Source organism: Talpa europaea, assembly GCF_964194135.1.
Source record: "Talpa europaea genome assembly, chromosome: 14".
Taxonomy (NCBI): Eukaryota; Metazoa; Chordata; class Mammalia; order Eulipotyphla; family Talpidae; genus Talpa; species Talpa europaea.
The window spans coordinates 1,822,701-1,841,556 of record NC_140082.1 but is presented as its reverse complement, the minus strand read 5'-3'; positions in this window follow the sequence as shown (position 1 = coordinate 1,841,556).

Genomic DNA, 18,856 nt, shown 5'->3' with positions numbered 1-18,856 from the left:
GATAAGCTTAATAAATCTAATCAACGAACAAGTCGTTGTCTTTGATGGTAACTGTTCACAGGAACAGTATATGGACAGACTCCTCACACTTTTCAATTAAACACCGCCAGTGAAAACTTGATTTCCAGTAGCATTTTAACTGGAGAATCTGCAACTTAATGTGGTCAACTATCTTTAACAATTTTAAATACACAAAGAATTCCCAAGCATGCCTTCGATGATGCGGATTTGTTATAATTCATCATCTTTGTTTATTCTAAGATCTAATAAGGATCTAATTTTAACATTTCCAGAAAGTTGTGACTACAGTCCTAAGCATATGGGAATATAGTCTTCAAAGACTGTTGAAGGGCTGCTTTGGTGAGTGTGGTTACTGGAGAGGATTTCTGTGGGGCAGGGAATCTGGGGCGCACATACCCTGGGTGGTGTCCCCACGGGGGCTGCTTGGCCATGAGCCCATGGGTGTCTTCCTGTTGCTGATAAACAGGTCCCCGGTGCCAAGGGGGTGGGTCTCGCAGCTGGAGGTGCTGGCTACAAATTTCACGGTGAGCAGGGCTGACCCATGCAGACCCTGGCTCGGGTTGCTCAGCCCTTGATAGACCAGAGAGCCCAGATCAAGCCCCCTGCCTTGCTCCAGCTCCTGGGCCCTGCAGGGTCCTCTGCTCTTCCCGACAACAGGGTGAAGCCGCGGTGTCCTGCCTGCTCCCTCAGCTCCTGTCTGCCTTGGAGGCTTTTTAATTTATTTATTTGTATATATTTTATATCATTGTTCATTTTGTACAACCAGTATAATCAAAATGACCATGCTGCCTAAAATGATTTATAAATTTAATGCCTCAAATCCGTGAACCGAGGCAAGTACCTCCATCCAAATGCAACCCTTTTCAAAGAAACTGAAGGAAAAATATTGAGATTTAGACTGAGCCCCTAAAGGCCTCAAATTGCAAAACAATCCCCCCAAAAGGAGCACGAAGGTGTACGTTTCATACATATAACTGGCACCTATCACTGTAATGTGACTGAATAGACCCTGTATTAAATAGGAGAAAATATTCACACACGACAGAACTGAGGAGGAACCAATAGCCAAGACATATAAAAAAAACTCATACAACTGTCAGGCTATTTTAACGCTAAATTAGAGTATATACACCGCAGGCTATACAGGTCACAGAGCTGTGGAACAGTCACATGGATAAAACATACTTACTCTAACCATGTCCACAGTCCTTAACAACTGGCAAAGACAAAGCCCCGTCCATGATGCAGCAAGAAATACACTTAATCTCCGCTGTGTCTCCCCACCCTCCTTCCCGGAGTCTCCAACTCCAAAACTAGGGATAAATGGACCTAAATTCAGCAGCTTAACTGTTCCAACCCTCTTGTGAGGAGTGTCACTGGTGAAGCCGAGGCGGGGCGCTTCCAGCCGGAGAGGCGGTGAGATGCTCGCAGATGAACTCATGGGCACATGGGGCGGCCAGGCGTTCTCTGGGGTGAGCCCGGCCCCTACTTACTCGTCCTTCCAGAAGGTCACCTGTTTGCTTCTCTCTCGAGTCTCCGGGCCGTCTCCCTGGGGAGCAGGCACGCTGAGGGAAGACGGTTTCACAGCAGATAATCCAGAAGGGGACAGGCAGGCCTTAGGGGACGACACTCGCCAGGGCCCGGCTGAGCTCTGAATCACCTTCCAGACCTTGCCGGTTCCCCAGAGAAGGGCGCGGGTGCTGATACGGGCGAGCCTTCCAGACGGTGCCCCTGATAATTAGGGGGCCTCGCCAGGGGTGGCTGCGCCCAGGATGCAGCCCGGGTGCTTGCCATTAAAAGGCCTAAGTACATAGAGGAGAGCAAAGAAGGACTGTAAAGAATTGCCTTTGGGCTTTGTGATGTCAATCAAACTTCAGACATGTTGCTGCCCAAAGACACCCAATCCTTGACTGTGGGGCACTTTTTAATGAAAAAATAAATAAATAAATAAAAACGGAGCTGGCCTTGACAAAAGCTTCCAGGGAGCCTGTGGACACGCTGGCGTGTCTGTGCGCGGCCGCATGGCCAGGGTGTGGGCTGAGGGAAGGGTCAGCAAGGGTAACCACGGAGGCGGCGGCCATGACCACAGAAAGAGGACTTGGCCAGGACCCTCCAGTGGATGGCAGAGCTGTCTCTGTCCCCAGGCAGACGAGGGCAGCCACCGCGGGGACAGCAAAACGCCACCGTCTTCAAGGCCAGTGAGCCCTGCGGGGTCTGCCGCTGGCTTTGAATTGAACGCGGGCAGAGGGGCGCTGCCCACGGCCCTGGCTGCTGGAGCGGGGATGAGTGAACAGACCACCGCGCTCCCGGCCATTCTGGAGGGGCTGCTGGCTGCAGCCAGATCAGGCGGCTGCTGTGTGCGGCAGTGGCTGCAGCTGGTCAGTCAGCACCTGGCCGTCCCCAGTGTCGGGGCCTCACCGCTCAGGAAGGCCGTTCCCAGGTACTCCGACTCCCTCACGGGTGCTCCTCTTCTTGGGGTCCTGAGTGCTGCAGGCCCCCAGGACGGCACTGGGGACGGACTCCACGCGCTCCCCCTGCCCCTGGGTGAGCGGGGTGGCTTGAATGCTGGCCCAGAAGAGCCCCCACCCGGGCCGACCACGCCAGAGAGTGGACTTCGACAGACCAGGCCAGGCAGGGGCTTCTCTGCGGCCCCCACTCCGGCTCCTGCTGGACGCCGCCCGGCCAAGGGCCGGCGCTGGGGAGAACACACACGTCCTCGCTGCCTCGCCCCGGCCCATCTTCCTTCTCCTCCCGTGTGTGTCTCTCTGCGTGTCTGCGCTGGGGTGAGGCCGGGAGTGTGGTGAGGACCCGCCAACCCGCCAGTCTCTTCCTGGGTTTGCCTCCCTGACTTGAAACTCCTCACGTCAGAGGTGGGGTCACCCCCTGTTTGGGAGCTGGATAGCAGAGCAGGGGCGCCGCCAGGGCGGAGGGCTAGTGGACACAAGGTGCTTAGAGCCTGCCTGCCCAGTCCAGCTGCCCGGTGCCCACCCCATGAGCACGTGTGGGGCTCCCCAGCTGGAGCCTGTGAGGGGGCGCCTGTGAGGGGGGGCGCCTGTGAGGGGGGCGCCTGTGAGGGGGCGCCTGTGAGGGGGCGCCTATGAGGGGGGTGCCTGTGAGGGGGCGCCTGCGAGGGGGGCCACCTGTGTGTGGGTGCCTGTGAGGAGGCCGCCTGTGAGGGGGCGCCTGTGTGGGGGCGCCTGTGAGGGGGCCGCCTGTGTGGGGGCGCCTGTGAGGGGGCGCCGCTCGCTGCGGGACGGGAGGGGAGAAAGCGGGTCCGCGAGGGCAGCACACGGAACGGCGGCGTCGCAGAGCGTCCAGGGGTTCCCTCTCTGCGCCTGGGCGAGGCTCTCGTGGACAGGGACCCCTGCGGCTTGTTTTCCAAGAAGCAAACAAATCTGCCCCTTGACCACCTGGGGTGTCCGGGGCTGTGGAAACCCTGGGAGCCCCCCACTGTCTGGCTGCTGGGCACGTGTGGAAACGGCCCCGCGACGGCCTTCCCGGGAGGAGGCGCCCGTTGTCTCCCCAGTGCCCGCCGAGGAGGAAGGAGCCCCGCGCAGAGCCGGGACTGTGGGGCGCCCTCCCGGACCTCTGAGCGGGGAGCCTGGGGGCCCCCTCTGGGGCCGCTGCCTCCAGGCGTGAGCGCAGGGGCCGGTCGGCCGAGGCTTCGGGGTTCCCACCGACTCTGGGGGCGCCGGCTGGTCTCTGTGGGTACCAAGGTCTGGCAGACGTTGGGGGGCCCCGCGTGTCCCCTCCCCAGCGAGCTTCCCGCCGTGGAGTGAGTGCCGCTGTTTTTCGTTCTTTTATTTTCATTTTTGTGCTTTCTTGGGCGATTCCCCGCCGGGATGGAGCCAGCGAGGTCCTGAAGCGCTGCCTAATATGAGGCAGAAGCCCTGAGGGGGCCTTTCTGGAACCTTCCGGAGGCGCTTCCTCAGGCTGAGTGACATGCAGCTGGCCGTGACCTCAACCCCAGGGCGCCCCCAAGCACCGCCACAGCCAGGGGCACACACTGGTCGCCAGAACATGCATCTGCCTCTGTATTTCTCTGGAAAAGTAGGTTCTCTTGCCGCAGTGAGAGGAGCCCGGGAAGCCGGGACTAGCCAGGTTATTCCCGTTGGCCCATCTTCGGAGGTTTTGAAGCCCGAGAGCTAGAAAGTCATTTCAGAGCTGACATTTGTCTCCGCTTCCATGGCGGATCCATTCTTTTCAAGACATTGACTTTTATTTCAGAGCTGGCTTCATTAAAGCCACAGCGACGAGGCTGAAAGGCGATGGTATTTCCAGGTTCGTGCAGATGGGCCCCAGCCTGGTTCTGGGCTGTTTGCGATATTTATTGTTCTTGGTCTGCTGGCATTTTTACGATGCTGTGATTCAAATTTTATAGCTGTTTTACTGGGCTAATTTTCCACGCCGCATTTCGCCAGCCCGTCCCAGACACCCACCAAGTTAAATCTGGAGCACTTGCCGCTGCGAATTGCATCTGCCGGCTGTCCGGACAGCCTCCGGCGCCAGTGCTGTGTGGAAGTCTGGAAACAGAGGTCAGGGAGGAGGAAAATGCAACCTGACCAGCCCCCCAAACCGTCTCTCCTGTAACTACCAGGACATGAGCCTTCCCGACTGCTGTGAGGCTGGAGAGAGCGCGCAGCGTGAATGGGATGCAGGTGGACTCACATCCGGGTCTCCAACCACCAGTCACCATGGCCACTACCATAGTCTCTCTCCCAACGAAGGGCCTCTGTGAAACTGTCCTGTGCTGTGGTCTGTTTTTATACATTTTTTAAAGATTTATGTATGTATGCACAGGAGAACTGGGATGTAAGTCAGAGGTGCGGGGGAGAGAGGATTCACCAGAGACAGTGTGAGCAGAACAGGTGGATCCACTGAAATCCACTGCTGTGGGGAGCAGCGGGCAAGGCAGGAGAGGTCTGCTGTGCCCTGTGGGTAGCTCTCTGGCTGGCTGGGATGGAACTTGTGCTGCAGTGGCTGGGGATAGCTTGATTGGGCTGTCTTTAACCCCCGCGCCACCAGGGAGAGCCTGTGCTGTGGTGTAGATTGGGCAGGATCTTACTTTCATTGAGAGAAGCAACATCATTGATTTCCACTGCATGTCTCTTGATGTAAAGACCGGAGACCACATCTTCCTCAATCATCCACATGTGGTGAGCTCACATATCTCTAAACCACATGCCTGTTTCAACTTTGATGACAACTGTGTGAACAAAATAAAACTAAACAGGTCGGGTTCTTGCCTTTGGGCACCTCCAACTCCACGCCGTTAGCCCGAGTCCTCGCAGCGGAGACGCATGAGAGTGAGCTTTGGATATAGAGCTGCGCCAAGAATATTCTCAATCTTGGGGCTCCAGCCAACCTAGTGCTGGAGACTGGGGTCTTCCCAGGACATGAGCTGTCAGTGCAGAAGCTGGGACAGTCCCAAGCAGGCTAAGAGGAGCCGGACCCTTTATGCGCTTTGGTTATTTTGCAATGAACCACACACTGTCTTGCCTCGGAGTTGCCACGAGAGTTACACAAGGGGTTCCAGCGCAAGCAGAGAAGGACTCCCTCAGGGTCCCCCCTCGTCCATCTCCCTGCACAGAGGCCAAGGGCGGGGAGGAAACTCATCAGCCCCCTGTCCAATGCAAAGTCCCCCCATGTTGGGTTTCTGTCAACATAGAATAACCAGACTGTAATATCATCAAGAAAGACTTTGAGAACAAGGTCATGGCCCGGCCCACAGCCCAGGGCAGCTCCGGGGAGGGACCCACCCTGGAGGGGTGGAGGCAGAGGGGAGTTTAGAGCACTGAGTAGCCGAAGAAGTGTCTTAAGTTTTGGGCCATTTGTTTGAAGCTTTTGGCTGGGTTGACAGGAGTCCTGACAGAAAGCTGCAAATGCAAATGAAAGGGCCTCCTGTGCAGTTAAAAAGAAAAAAACCGCACAATTTATTCTAGCCAGTAGGTTAGGGGCCCGGGAGACCTAGCGAGGAAAAGGGCCCAGTCACCATCATCGGGACGGGCGCTGCCGCGGCTGGCTCCAGGTGCTCCCGCCAGTGAAGGGGGGTGAAGCCCCCTGCCCAGCTCCCCGCCCACCAGCCAGCGGCTGGCCGCCCTCAGCAGCAGCTCCGACAAGAAGGAGCGAGAGCCCACCCGCATCGCTCCCTATTAGAGTTTCCCAAAATGGCTGCTGAGCTCCGTCTCCTTCAGGGCGGCCCTCTGTCCCAGGGGTGTGCGGGGCGGAGTTCAGGCTCAGCACCGCCAGGTGACGTGCCCCTGCTTGGGCGGTGTGGGTGGTCATTGGGGGAGTGGGGACGGCGGAGTCCAGCTCCCCATCTGCACTGGGCAGTTCCAACGGTTCCAATCTTCAAGTAACATGGAAGATAGAAACACCAAGATGGCGTCGAAACTCTAATCTCTGTTCTTGCTTTTTAGTTTATTCACCATCATTTTTATTTTGGTTATATTTATTTAGTGTTTTTGTACACATAAAGGAAGCCAAGGAAACATGGAGGTCCACAGCCAGGGTCTGCCATCACTGGTTCTTAGGTTCTGGCCAGGTCCCAACCACGCCTCGTGGAAGACGGGCTGGGCTAAGAGCTCCTGAACTAGGAGTTATTAATTCAAAGACTCAATACCTGTGGAACCTGTTCTCATTAGTGGCCACGTTTGAAGAGACCCAGGTTGGCACAATCTTATTAATATTCTTACTCACACACTTTGGCTTTAAATAATAGATGGTCTTGAACATTTTCTAGGTAGTTTTATTTTGTATCATATATTTTATCCAAACTTCTTTGAATTATTTAGTTAGAATAAGAAAAGGCAGTAATCATGCCATTTACATCATCTGATTTTCCCACTCAGTAGGATCTTAAATTATTCCTATGTTTTGCATCAACAACAGAAATAAATAGTCTTACATAAAATTTAGGTCACATCAAGATTTTCTGACCAATAAAAATGTTAGTTGTATAAGAAACCCTCCCAGGCAGTTATAAATGTGTCAAAATAATGTAAAAGTTTGGCAGCTGAGATTGAGCCAACAGTGATCATTTGAAAGTGGTTGTAAATTATTATATTTATGATTAAATAGATTCTTAAATACACACTCCTATGTACTCTCTACAACTGGCAGAGCCAAAATCCAATTTTGAGAAATTCTTTAGAGAAGAAAATCACAGTTTGCTAAGCAAGGTTTTTTTTTTTTTTTGTATTTTTTTGTATTTATAAATTTTATTTTTAAATTCCCCATACAATTGCGACCCCCTTATTTTGACCCCAATCCCTCCCCTCCCGCCCCCCACCCCCCATAGAGAGTCTCTGGTTCATAGTTTTTTGTTGATTTTAATTTTCACTTTCTTATAGTTATTCATTTTCCTGGTCCCTTATTTAAGTTTTCTAGATTCCTGCTATGAGTGAGACCATCCGGTATTTTTCTTTTTCTTTCTGGCTTATTTCACTGAGCATGATCCCTTCCAGCGTCATCCATGTTGCTGCAAATGGCATGTGTTTATCTTTTTTGAATGCTGAGTAATATTCCATGGTGTATATGTACCACATCTTCTTGATCCAGTCATCTATTTTTGGGCATTTGGGTTGTTTCCAAAGCTTGCTACGCAAGGTTTTGAAGGAGATCGGGAAATTAAAAACAATAATACTAATTTTGACAATATAAGTTCAGTTGGGTTGTGGGAGAATTTGTGGCAGAATATGGTTGTGTGTGTGTGTGTTGGGGGGGGGGGTCCTTTTTGCTCTCAAATCCTGAGATTATAGAATTTGTTAGTCCAGTCTATGAAACACTTGGATTCTGTATTGGGTGTTTATGGAGGCCTGAAGAATTGAATTTCCTAATGTTGGGTTATTAATAGAGAATTTTTATTCCCAGTGACTTTAAGCACATGAGGTAGTCTTTTGCTTTGCATGGGCTATCTTGCCTTGACCTTCAAGGGTCAATAGTTAGGGCTTCAAGAATCGTACTTTACAGAAATAACATCTGATTGGATCCCTTTATTGAACTTATTACAATTTAATGGAAACAAAATACAATCTCTTCTCTCCACTACTCCTTGAGAAAAGGGCACTTTTGGCTCTGTTGGTGCCCAGGCCACACCTTGCAAATTCTTATTAAGTTGACCAAAAGTGTCATCCGGACATGGAGGAATTTTTCAAATTCTCCTAGATCATTCTAACCCAAGGCTGAAACAATTTCAAGGGGAAATTCCTGAGTGCTGAGACGAGTTGATTGAGCAGCAGCTGTGCTTTGTAATCATGGCAGAAGGTTGATTCTTAAAGAATCCAGAAAGTAGCAGGTGCTGTAGTTCCCCCTCTAGAGGGCAGCATTTAACTTGCCCCAGAGACTAGATAACAAGGTTGTTTTCAAATGAGAGGTATTGGGGTTATGGACCTGGAATTTCTCCAAAAAAAGAGGGCCAGCCCCTTTTGAGGGTTAGCAAGGCAAACGACCACATGTGGGAGGATGGGGGGGTGATGGCTGGGGGAGCAGGTGTTAGGTGCACCCTGGGCTGACAGTTTCCCACTTCGGCCATTTCCACTTCCCATGCTAAAATAGATCGCAGGCAGGCTGGGATGGCTGCTTACTCCATTTTCCAGCTCAAGTGCAGCTTCCTAATGGGTCAGAACATCAAGGGGAGGTGCTGGGGAAGCTTCCCAGGCAGGCAGAGTCAGGCCTCTGGCTGACAGGATGTGTGGACCCTAGATTGAGAGCGCCCAGGAACAGCAGCCAGGGAGGACTGAGGACCAGAGGATTTCCTCAATTCTAGATGGAGGAGGTTCCAGGAATCTAGAAAGTTCCAGGACCGATGGGGGAGGAATCCCCCGAGAATTAGCAGGATTGATTTCCCCCCAGACAAGACGAGTAGACCTGAGCCAGGCTAGAGGACTCCAAGAAAAATAAGCAAATGTGATATGTGCTTTGCACACTCATTTAAAGACAATGCTTAGGTTAGTTTAAGTAGGAAAGGCAGGAATATAAAGCCATGGAAACGATTGCGAGAAAGAACCTCTGTGTCTCAGAAGTCCTGAAAGGTTGTGTCCTCTTTGTCATTTGTCTCAAGGTATTTTGTGATTTCTTCTTTGATTTCCTCACGAACTCCATAGTCATTTATTCTTGTGTTGTTTGTTTTCCACATCGTCAAGGTTTTCCCAGTTTCCTTTTGTGGTTGATTTTTAGCTTGATACCTTTGTCAGAACATGCCAGGGAAGGTGCTTGGCATGATTTCAGTCTTTTTGAATTTATTGTTACTTGTCTTGTCATCCAACATGTGGTCAATCCTGGAGGATGTCCCATGTGCACTTGAGAAGACTCTGTATTTAGATTTTTTTTATCTTTCTGGTGCAGTGCCCTATAAATTTTATTAAGCCCATGTGGTCTAATTCTTTGTTTAAGGCTATTGTGTCCTTATTTATTTTTGGTCTGGTCGATCTGTCCATGGGTGAAAATGGGGTGTTGAAACCCCTGTCACAAATGTGTTTTTCCCGATGACTATTTTTAGATTTGCTAGTAATTGCCTTATCTGTTTTGATGGTCCTCCCTTAGGTATATTCATATCGATGAGTGTCATATCTTCCTGATGTGGTGTCCCCTTAACCGTCATAGAGTGTCCACCCTATCTCTTGTTACCTTTTTTAGCTGGAAATCTGTTTTATCAGATGTAAGTCTGGCTGTCTCTATGTTCCCACGGGTCCCGTTGGCTTGCAGGATTGTTTTCTAACCATTTATGCTGAGCCTATATTTAGCTTTGAATTTCAGTTCTATTTCCTGGAAATTGCAGAAAGTTGGGTTCTGTTTTTTAATACAACTAGATGCTCTGTGCATTTTAATTGGTGATTCAGTTTGTTTACCTTTATAGTGATTATTGGTATATGAAGGTCAGTTACTGCCATTTTGTCCTAAATTTTGTGGTTCTACCAATTTCTGTGTTCAGTTCTTTGTGAATGTTTGTTTCTATTTAGATACAAGAGCTCCTTTCAACATTTCTTGGAGGAGGCTTCTAGTATTTACAAACTCAATTTTTTCTTCATATCTCTCTTATGCCACCTGAATTCTTTGTGCATTATCATCTTCAAGGTCACTTATTCATTTTCACAAGCTTCCATTTGACCTATTCTACTTCCATAGCTTTCTCCAGAATTAAAAAAAAAACAAAACAAAACTGCCCTATTGATCTTTGTACACCTTGTATCTCTATTATTTTATTTTTTAAAGCTTCAATTTCAAACTTCTGGTTATTAATTTTATTTCTCAAGCTGTTCATTTGTTTTTCTGATTTTTTTTCTTGTATATATTTGATAAACTTTTCTGTGTTTCTTCCATTTCTTTGAATTTCTTTATCCTGGGCAATTTTGAATTCTGTATGTGATAGGGAACAAAGCTCTTCTGTGTCTTTGTGCCTGGGAGATTTGTTATCTCTCTGTGGTGCAGTATTTCCCTAAGGGGTCAGGTTGCTGTTGCTGTTGCTGTTTGTCATATTTTTTTTCATCTCCCCATTATTTGCTTTCTGAATATGAAAGGTGCGGTGCTCCAACTTTTCCTGTAGGTGGTGCTGTAATTCAGGGAGAAGTGCTGTAAGTCAGGGAGGTGTGACTGTGTCTTGGTTGTGTTGGGGGAGAGCCCTGGAGAGGTGTGTCCCTTGTGAGAGAGCTGTGCACAGCTCGCTGGTGCCTGTGCCGGGATGTTAGCCCTTCTTTCTGGGCTTTAGACTCCAGTCTTTACAGTCTGTGGGTTGGGCCTTCGGCACATTCCTAGCATGGAATATGGCCTCACTGTATCCACTCACCCCTGTATCGGCCTGCTCCTTGGGGGGATATTGGTGGTGGTGGTGGGGTCATACTTTTCTGAGCTTTACCATCCTCACTGGGAGTCCCACCCTCCTGGCTCACCACTGCACTCACACCCATTTTCCCCTCTCCCTGGCTCACAGCAGTGGGCTTTGCCCTCCCCATTGGGTGAGGATATGAACCGTGGCTTCTGCCTCTGCATCTGCCTTCTCACCCATTTGTTCCTGTGGTTGAACTTCCTCCGCATTCATTTCTGTCATGCTCAGTCAGTATCTGTCCCCGGTGGTTGTGAGGGTTCAACCCAAATTACAGGGTCTTCTGAGTTCAGTTCCCAGGTGGGCCTCTCAGTTTATTTTTCACAGAACAAATCAGGGAACTTCCTCTGACACCATCTTTCCTGCCAGGCTCCACTTTCTTAAGACCTAAATATGCAACTGTATTTGATACACATTTTTCTTTCAGTCTTCCTGGTATGTTGAGATAACAATGAAATATTCCTCTGATTCGAAGTCTTTAAATACTACGGGAGACTTTGAAAGCACTCAGAGAGAGTTGTCTTCATCAAGGAGGGGAGCAAGCGGATCCTGGCATCCTCGATGACTAGGTTTCAGTCCATGGCCCTGCATGTGGACCTCTATGCATATAGATGAAATTGATTGAAAATGACCATCATCGATTATTTTCCCCATTTGGCTGGAGCTTGGAGGGAAGAAAGAAGAATCTCATTGTGTTCTACTGCATCCTTTTGATGTTCCTCATTTACTTTTGTCTCAAATGAAGTTAAAAGAATTAGCTCTCATTTCTAAATAGCACGGCAAGGGCATTTGCAAAGGCAGATTTACTGGGAATTATATAAAAATGTGAAATCATTTTTCTTCTTATAGTCAAGGTCTGAGTTATTTTCTATTTATATGCAAATATCAGATTCCTGGGCTTATTTTATTTTTTACATTGGTGAAATAGCATTTATTTCCTAAAGTGTAGATGAGTGGACTCCTGATATGAGAGTGAGGCCATTTGGATATCAGGTTTGGGAAATGCGTCCCTGAATCCCAATGTGTTTTTTCGTCCCACATGTAGCCAACAGGTTCATTTTCATTTTCAGATGTAACAAAATGACTCCATTTTTTCCACAAGAGTGCAATGATTTATTGATTTTCAAAATCAGTTTTGCATCTCAAAAAGAAAGCATTGGCTTCTTCAAAGCAAAGCCAATGAGCAGAAACACTGACTTTTTTCTTTAATTACCTGCTACCTACTGTCTGAATAATGGCTTTGGGGGGAGGATCCTTCCATAGCTACTTTGTGTTTCCTTGGTAATCCCTGTGTCTGACTGCCTCCACTTTAACCGCAGTTTAAGTCCTTTCTGGCAGAGGAGCTTATAATTAAAATGATTGCTAATTGTGTGGTTTTAATTAGCTGCTGCCTAACGAGAAATTCCAAAACAATTTGGTCCCTGCAGGGAGATGAGTGACCAGAGAATAATTGCTATTTGGGGACGGCGTCTTTATGAACTTCCTGCAAACAAGAGTTCAAGTGATTCTAGTCTGGTTAGAATGAGGCAGAGGACAAACAGGAGAGAAAACATGATAATGAGCTTTTCCCTGCTGATCTTAGTCCTTCACATGCAGGAAGAGCCAGAAAAATCAAAGGAGGGTCCGAGCCTACTGCTGAGCTCAAACCCAAATTCGTCCTGGCCGGTCGACAGCATCTGGAAATTCTTCGGCAGCAGAGCCCCATCAGCACATCACGTCTCAAAGCAGAGATCACATCGGAAGGCAATTATTGGATCCTGTTGGTTTTCAGGGCTGTTATTAACGCTGCAAAACATGTGCTTTGTTCCCCTTCATCCTCTCATTCCAGCCCCGTGCTCATTAGCGGGGCCTTCCCACAAAATGATAAATGAGAAGCGAATACATTTGAAATTAGAGAACATTATCATGACATGTGTGCTTAGTGACTTGCTTGCAAATGTCATGTCTGTTTGTGCAAGGAATTCATTACAGCACTCATTTTAATTTCATCTGATCAATGTAAGGAGTCAGCCCTTACATAAGAAAGCAGAAGGATTTCCAGCTGGAGACAGTGCTCCTGAGATTGCCCTTGTCGTGATGCCCCAGCGGTGCCCATCTCCTTTGGACGTGCCTGCAGATGCTTTTGCTCAGGAGCAACCTAGAACACACTTGCAGGTGTGCAGGTATTTTAATTATTTGCTTGTGAAGCTTGTGAAGATACTATAGGCCAGAGGTTGTCAACATCAGAGCCACCAGGAAGGCTTGTGAAAACCAAGGCTGCTGGGCCCCACCCCTGAGCTTCTGATTTGTTGGGTCCTGGAATTTGCATCTTCCCTCTGGAAGAGACGGGAAGTTCCAGTTGTTATTTCCTCCCCTGTGTCTGTCGCTGCTACCCAGATGTAAAGGGTCCTCTTAGCCCCCGCGAAGACTGTCTGTTTGCATGGGGGGTGAGCAGGGGCAGTGGAGAGGCAGCAGCCTATTGTTCTTACAGGGCTTCAGATTTAGAAACAGCAGAAAGAAGGAGACAGAGGTGCTCTTGATTATGGAAAGTGTACTTGCTGCTTTGGGAGGTGATTCGATAAACAAACAGGATGCGGGAACACATCCGTGTAGCATCTGAAGTCGACTCATCGCGGGATCCTGGCTTGATGGCTCAGTTGGCCAGTGAACTTGGTCAAGGTCCTTAAAAGCTAAAGCCTTCATTCTCCCTCTCTAAAATGATAGTAGCTCCTAGACAGCAGAGGTGTTGTGGAGATGAATGGAACACTTTGCTTAGCGTGTAGTAAGAGTTCAATATATTTTAAGTACAGTCATTATCATCATCATCACCACCACCAACTCCATTACCACCATCACCACCACCATCACCATTATTTTCAATCCTCTAACTATTAAGGGGAAATATAGGTGAATTTGTGCATTATCTTGGGAGCTAGGGAGTCTTTCTCTTATCAGTGAGGGTAACCTTTGCAAGTTAAAAGCCAAACGTCTATTACAGAGAGAAAGAAAATTAATTTTCTTAATTTAATAACATTTACTAAAATAAGCTATTAATTAACTTATTAATAATTATATTACTAGTCACGTAATCATGCTAACGAGAGAGTAAATATAAAAATAGATGTGTTTTCTGAAAAAAGAATGAATAACTTGGGAAAAATGCCCCACACAAGCGTACATTTTTTGGATATAAACTATATAGGAGATGAGATTCTAGGGGTGGCATCAAAAAGAAATCCCAATAATTGGGAGCTAAGTACAGGAGTGTGAACAGGCAATTGAGACCAACATTTCATGACCTAAGAGCTAGGAGGGAAATCAGGAGAATAAAAACCGATCAGCACTCCATTACCCAAGTCTTCCAAAGGATGGTCTCTCACTGCCAAGTCGCCTGGCTCACAAAACAAAGCTCGCTCTCAGGCCTCAAGTGTCTTGGCTATTCTGACCTCTGGATCTTACTTGGTTCCAAGTCTTCCTCCTAAATTAGACATCCTTTACTTTGCCCCGGTTTGCTCACATGTAACATGCAGAAAATAATGCTTCCCCTTGAGGTTGCCGAATAAAGGAACTGAACGAGCCTGGGTTGGGATATAAACACTTGCTGCCTCTCTGGTTATTATTATCATTGTTAGCATCATCTCCATTGTCCACTTCAGACGGCAGCTCCCGCATGAGCCTGTGCCCGGGCGGCACCAGCCGAGTGGCCCTCTCCTCCCTTGACATGTAGGGAGAATTGACCAGAAAGAATCTGCTGGGGTGAAGCAGAGAAGCAGTATCGTTACATAAAATAGTTGGCTGTTATTTTTCCAAAAGTAAACTGGACAGAGGGCATTTGGAACTGTGTTTTAAACACAATTTATTTTGAGAAGTTTTCTGTCAGGGCTGTAGAAAAACATGGCGTAGACAGGAAGACTTTGGCAGGAGTCCACAGAAGAAAACAGAAGGGCTGGGTGTGTGCATTATCTCCACTGCCGAGCAGAGAGGCTGGACCGAGGCGCAGCCTGAAGAATCACACTGGGTTGCCCTGGTGACAGGCGCCTCCTGTTCACACAGTGCTGACGGTCTAAGGAGAAAAAGGAATCTCCAGAAGATGTGGCAGCGATCAGGGCCCCAGCAGCACGGGGTCTATGAGCTCCTTTACAGCGACAGTTTGAGGAGGAATTTCAGAGTGATTTTCAGAGAAGAGGAAAATTGAAGGATCGGGTGGACAATAAAATGACTTGATGGCACCTCCGGCTCCTCTATTCTCGAGACCGCTGACAGCGCCCCCCTGCGCCCCCTCCCGCCTGCGCAGCTCTATTTGCAGACACCCTTGGCTCCAGGCACTTGAATTAGGGAAGCCCAACCTGTTCTCGATGGGACCTAAAAACATCACGGGAAGGATTTTCATTATTCCATTGATTGCCTAGTTATTTAATTCTTTGGCTTCCTAATGGAGACGGCGTAGAATTTTACTGCTTGCACTTCTGTATTAGATAATAAAGGGAGAGGAGACTTTAATGACCACCTTAGATTAAAGCAGATTGATTTCTCCATATATATTAGCTCTTGTTAATGAAAGACAGAATGTCTATACACGACGGGTGATCAGGTGACCGCTTTTACACAGTGGAGCGCCGCTTGCTGAGACCGTGCTCGTGTGGATTTGGGCAGTAAGCTGTCCGAAGGCCAGATCCAACCGGCTGCCCAGGTTTGTATGTATGACCCAGACACTAAGAATGACCTTCACATTAAGCAGCTAAAATGTAATCAAAAGTAGATATCTTTATTTTTGTGACACTTGAAAGTAATGTGAAGTTGAAATTTCATAGATTTATTGGAACACAGCCATGCTGGTCTGTTCATGTTTTGATAAAGTTTTATTGGAACACAGCCGTGTTTGTTTCTTTCTGTGTCAGCTGTGGCTGCTTTGCGCGGTGATAGCTCAGTTGCGCAGGTGCACAGAAACCTAGAATATATATGTTTGCCAACTTCTAATGAGGGAAGTGGCTCCTGGAATCTCATTTCCTTTTGAGGAATAATTTCCCTGTCCTTTGTTTATGGATTCATGCAACACAAAGCGAAGGAAGGTTTGCCTCACTGCTTAGCACTGTGGCTTCACGGGTGCTGAGCTCTGGTGGTGGCAACGATGGTTAGAACTAGAAGAATCCAGAAGAAGATTGAGTGTCCGGGGCACAGACTTTGCAGCTTCCTCCTTGCGTAAACACTCTTGGTTTCTATTTCTTACACTCTCGGCTGAGTGGCCACACCCACGTCAACCGCACTATCCTCCTGGCCAACCTTACGCTTGCAATATTATAGAAGCACGCAAGACAGTCCCCTCTCCTGTGGGCTTGTCCTCAGCTGAGGGCCCAGGGCTGCCACATTGAGTTAAGTCACCACAAGAGCATCGGGGAACCAGGCCTTTAATCAGGTTTTCATAAAGATGTTTTAAAATGCTTAGAATTGAGCCATTAAGTGTTCACAAAATTAAGAAGTCGTTAGAAGGGCAGGGCAGGCTGCGGTGTCTGACAGTGCCGCGGCCTTCTGCTCCCTGGCTTGGTCTTCCTCGGCCTGGACGGTTTCTGCTCATCTCAGGCTCTGTTTACCCTGAGCATCTCCCCCAGAGCTTCTGCACTCAAGGCCTCCTCTGGGCCCCAGAGCGCTGCCCCCACTTCTCCAGGGTTAGCTCTTGGCCTTGTTCTCTGGGGCCCCGTATGTATCTGAGGGTGGGAACTTCCAGCACCCCCCACCCCCGCAGGCTGGGACCCAAGGTGGTCAGGTGTTACTGACAAGGGGCAACAAGGGGCGCACACCAAGGGAGTTCGGGGCCAGGCCTGAATGTGTTCAGCCGCCGGAGCCGTCATGGGATGAATTTCTGGCCACTGACGTATGCCGGGGACACGCCGGGGCTGCTGGTTCCCACCTCAGATGTTCTTTGGGTCCCTCTTCTTTTCCTGCTTGGGCCTTGGCAGCTTGGACATGTCTTCGGAGCGTGAGGGGAGAGCCTGGTGTCTGCGAGCGCCTGCCCTGCGCTGGTCTGCCCTGGCTGCCTCTGGCTTCCCGCTGTGCAGAGGCCGCTCCCCCGCGTGGTGGGCCGGGGATGGCACCGCGGTCCGGATGCCGCCTCGAGGGCATCCCTCTCTCTCCAAACCTGAGCCGGTGTCACTCAGGAGTCTTTGTCAGCCCAGGCTCTTCTGAGACACACACACGACCCAGGCAGCACAGGAAGGTCTTTCTGGTCTCAAAAGCAAACGACCCTCATCACGTTTCCGTCCCTCTTGTGATTCCTGTTTTGTTTTCTTTATATTACCTTATTTTTCAATGGACGCGGCAGCATTGCATCGCATCCTTGTTGGAATTCGCCAACACAGACTGGCTCCCTCAGATGTGGGCACTGCGGCTGCGTGGTGCCCGCACGCTCTGGCACTGCCCCCAGCGGGGCCTCTCACCTCCCCAGCCTGCCCCACCAGGCTCTCCCCCAACCTCTTATGATAGCCCATGGGGTGGGCTTGGCCGGGGGCGGGGCGCCCTGAGATTCCCGCTCTGACCTCCAGAGCACAGAGAGAGGACGGGTGCTCGGGGTCCTGACCCACATCGGTCTCCGCTTTGCATCTTGGGTAGCACCAGCCGCGTCCAGAGAGCCATTTCTAGAGCCAAGACGCATGGGACAAGCGTGAGGTTGGCTTGCCTGGGACAGGAAGCCCTGGGCACCCAGGACGCGCTGTGCCTGTGCTCACTCCCGGCCTGCCCACCTGGTACCTGCCTCGGGTAACCTGCTACCTGCTGAAGGACCTTCGATTCAGCGGCACGAATCCACTGCCTGCCCACCCCTCCTGTCTCCCCTCTGCCGTTCATCTCCTGAGTGCTGGGTTTCATCTACAGCCCCAGTTACTTTTTCTAAATGTTATGTGCCCCCCACGGCGCCCACTCTTTGCCCGTGTACTGCCCACACCTGGAAGATCTCTTCTTGTCTCCCCCTGGTCACGTCCATGCATCCTCTGGAGGGAGCACCTCCTGACTCTCCGGAGGGAAGGTTTTGCAGCAAACCACCCAGAGCCTCCCTGTACCTGCCCTGTGACCCCACCCTGCCGCCAGCAGTGTGATCACAGTGTACACGGCTGCTTGATTGGGAGCTCCTTGAGGTCAGGTTCATCCCAGTGTCACCCTGAAGGGCAAGTGACTAAGCTCTGGGCGCTCAGAGGTTCTGTGGGGATGGTGGGTGGCGGGGGACGGGGGTGGATGGGTGGAAGAACGAGGGACTAACTTACACAAGCGTTCATGCTAGGGTTAAAAATACTTTCCAGATTTAAGTTTCAGTCCTGAGGAAGTTGACATTTAGCAGAGACAAAGGGCCTCGTAACCTGCATGGAACATTGCAGCAGGAGCACATCAGAGGGATCTTAAATGTCAAATGGACCATTTCATCCAATCCAGCCACTATCCCTTTTAGTCCTATGGTGCTTTCTCCGTGGTCGCTCCCCAATCTGGTTCCACACAACTGAGCAAGGCATGAAAAGCTGTCACACCAACGCCCAGCTGGCCGCCTCCGCTGCAGTTAAGGACGCGTCGGAACTGTTTCTAAAAGAAAGGAAACGCTAACGGCCCCCTGACGGGTGGCATGGGCTCCAGTTGTTTTTCTCCTAGGCTGACGGGGTCTTCTCGGGTCCATGTCCTCGCTGCTCTGGCCATCACCCGTCTGTGATGTGTCAGGAATCGACTGGGCTCCAGCACCAGAGGCCGGGACGTGCATTTGGCTTCATGGTGTGACACCAAACAAGGGAAATGAGGCCCTGGAAATGAAGTGGATCCCTGCTCCCCAGTCACGTCTGGAAGGTCAGGGACAAATTGAGGAGTAGAGAGGAGGGGACAGTTAGAATATGGCCCATCTGGGCCTCCCTGTTTTGAATTTCTGTCTCCTTTCTTAGTTTCCCAGGGCAACAAACTGAGTGCCTGGGTGACAAGGCTTTCTCCACCTGACTCTAAAAATACTGATGACGATGGAGGGGATGGTGGTGGTGGTGATGGTGGTGATGGCGGTGGTGATGGTGGTGGTGA